Source organism: Phalaenopsis equestris, unplaced genomic scaffold, assembly GCF_001263595.1.
Source record: "Phalaenopsis equestris unplaced genomic scaffold, ASM126359v1 Scaffold000293, whole genome shotgun sequence".
Lineage (NCBI taxonomy): Eukaryota > Viridiplantae > Streptophyta > Magnoliopsida > Asparagales > Orchidaceae > Phalaenopsis > Phalaenopsis equestris.
This window is the reverse complement of record NW_018164735.1, coordinates 212,568-215,953: the sequence shown is the minus strand read 5'-3', so window position 1 is coordinate 215,953 and position 3,386 is coordinate 212,568.

The following is a 3,386-nucleotide window of genomic DNA, read 5'->3' as shown; positions in this document are numbered from 1 at the left end:
TATTGAATCTATAGTTGTTATTAAATTTCTGGTACGGTTGCTGAGGAATTAAATTTTTTAGCAACAGTATTAAATACTTATATTTTTAAGCATATATAAGTCACGGGCATTAATCTTATAATCTTATTACAACAACCAAAAAAGAAGAATTTAATAATTACTTTTCGCTTTATTTTTGTGTCATGCGTGTCTTATAAATAAGACCAGGAATTGGGCTTTTCATTTGTTGTCGATTTTTTTTAGGACTACTAAGTAAACATCATGTCGGGCGGTGTGAGCAAAAAGACAGTCGACCCGAGCGATTGGCCCTAGCGGGATACCCCCTTACTCTAGCACCTGGTCTCAAAAGGAAGGTGTTTAGAATGGAGAAGATGAGAGAGATGGTCGACTCTAAGACAAATGATCAGGTTGCTTCTTCCAAGTGACTCGAAGAGTGGTCACCGAGAGGCTTCTCCGGACACCGTGGATCCTGAACCGAGAACCAACTGAGGATAGAGTTGTGGTGAACCCGTTGGCTCTGTCAAGGGAGGGGGCGACTGACGTTCGGAGGTGGCAACTGACCATTCGCTGCTACCGCCGGAGGAAAGTAAAGGGGGCACCCTAGCGAGAGAGGAAGGTCTTCCTATGACTTGGTTAGAGCTAGAAAGCTCATGGTTATATAAGGAATTCTTTTGGACTTTGACCGATAAAGTAGCTTGACATTCCTCTTAAATGCAGCTGTGTTGATCAGGACGGAGGATGTCGAGGGTGGGGGGCCATCGAGAGATGTGGTCGAATCACTTCCTATAACTGTTGGTGGGCACCTCGATGTAATCGCCCCTTCTTTTCCATCGATCGACGATGGCGAAAGCACCCAATAGAAGTAGGAATCAAATGTTTAAAGGTAAAAAATTGGTTTTGTGACAAATATGAGCATACATATTCCTTACACACTCCCGAATGTATAAAGAACATTGACTAATCTAAAGTTAAGTTCTTTATTGCAAGGTAGTGCTGAGTAGATTCTAACCCCTCACTTTTAGATTACCCACTATGCTCTCTTTATTGAACATATCAGAGACTCAAGTTCTGAACTAAGACTAAATTGGTAAAGGATCTAGCTTGTCACCCTAGAAACAGTGATTCTACGCCCACCAAAAACTTATCCCCTATCTATTTGCACTCTCCTTAGATTTTGGTCACCCTCCTCGTAAGGTTAGTGTGGTCCTCACTAATTGAGTGAAATCATAGCCCTCCTGGGTTATTATGTTTCGCAGCGGATTTTAACATCACAAATGATCAGTTTGCAAAGTAAATTAAGAACCGGTGAAAATACCATCACAAATTTTGAAATAAAAGAAATCTTTAAAACATTGTAAGCCCACACATGATTAAATCTCATCACAAGGAGAAAGAGTACAGAAAACTACTCACAAAACATGAAGAAAATACAACAGAAAACTTTGTTTAAATCAAACCAAATTCATTAAAAAAGTGTTTACAATTATTACAAGATAATGAAGAACATAATACTTAGTTTTTTTTCTTTGAAAGAAAGATGAAAATCTCTCCAACAAAGTCTCTTGCTTATCCATGCAAAGTTCCTACAATTCCTTTTAGATATCTCTTAAAATCCCTCACCAATCTCTCCCAAAAAAGGTAGAAATTTACATCTCCTACTCCTATCTACGACCTATGGACGTTCTTGAAATTTTCAAGAGTTTGAAATGCTGAAAGGTGTCTTCTAAAGTGTCAAAAGGTACTTAATAACTCCTTAAGGCGTATAGAAGCCGCTCATAACCGTCTCTGGCGCATATGCATCATTTTCTGGGCGGGACTGGTACCTAGGCATTGTTTCTAGCGCCTAGGCACCCCCTTGGTGGCAGCACACCCGTTTCATGTCGTTTCTCTCCATTTTGCTCCAAACCGCTCCAAGTGTTATTCCTACAAGATAAACATGAAAATAACATTTCTTTAAAGGGTAATTTCATTCAAAATATGTGATAAATGCAAAGGAGATTGGGTATAGAAAGACATATCAAAATGTGCTAGTTCATAATTTTCTTCCTTGCTCAATTTGACTCCGAATTACACCATTTTTTCCAAAACTTTAACTCTTGTACCTGAAACCAAAAAACTTGCAAAATACATTCCTTTAATGTGTAATATCATTAAAAGTTAGCATCAAATGAATATAAAAAGTAGGTAATTTTTAGGCGTGTCAGATGTTTAAGAAATAACAACATATTATGAGATCTTTGATCTGGAGGAGACCTACCGATGACTTAAACGATGCCACGTGGTCGATCGGGTTGGTCCTCCCTCTTTAAGAACCCAGATGAGGGATCCTTAGCTTGGGCGGGAGTACTGCTTCTTTAATTTGACAAGTAAATGTCCCTCCCATGAGTGGTCGGACATGCACTCACATCTGGTCTTCCCATAGTATTTTTGTCTGCGCAAACATGGTAGTGTCAGTGTGTTGGGACTCGCTTTTTCCCTCTGCCAACTGATTGTTGATCTGGCTGTCCAGACATAGCGAGTTTTCCTCTGGTGCCCTTTGGGGATGATGCTCTTGAGGTTCCGCTTCCAGGTGAGGCGTGTGATCATTCCTCTAGGTGATTGCTGCCCGGAGGACCTTGAATTGCTCCATCATTAGGGTAATTTGGGTTTGTAGGCTCTGGATCTGTGCATGAACGTCTAATTGCGTAGCGTCTCTATTGGGCTCCGTGCGTACTATTTCTCTTTGGAAAGTGTCCTCTTTGTAGTCCTTTCCACTTCTCATTTGTGGCATCCACGCTCACCGTACCATCTTTCAGGATGTTGAACCCTAACTTTTCATTTTAAAATGCCCCAAAAGTCGGAATTAAAAGAGTAGAGAGAGAGAGAGAAAAAAAAAATTTCCCCATCTGGAAAGAGATGAGACAACATGTCTTTATTTCTCTTGGGATCACCTATTTAAAGGGCTCTGATTGATACAATTAAGGGAGGTCAGAACTGTTATGTCAGCCTCCTCTAAATAGAGTCAATGTCTATATTTTGAATGAATGATCGTCATAATGTCGTAAAAAATAATGGTTGATAATGACATGAGTTTGAATGTTGTAGGCCGGCAGGGGACCGATCGTGTCGGTCGACCAACCGGAGTGTCTTTACCAAGAGGGGTAATCGGTTGGTATAAATAAGGTCGATCGTCTTGTCAAGAGGTCTTGCCAGTTGGTTCTGCGGGACCTATCGCTTTGGTCAGGCGGTTGACTGATGTGTCAACTTGTTTTGTTGGGCAAGTTATGGCTTAATTTTTATTTGGCTCAAGTCTTATAAGGTCTGTGTCTTGTATGTCCGGTCGGTCTGCTGACTCGGCCGGATTTTCCCTCTCGCAAGGGCTTGAGCCTATCTTACCGCTGCTTTTG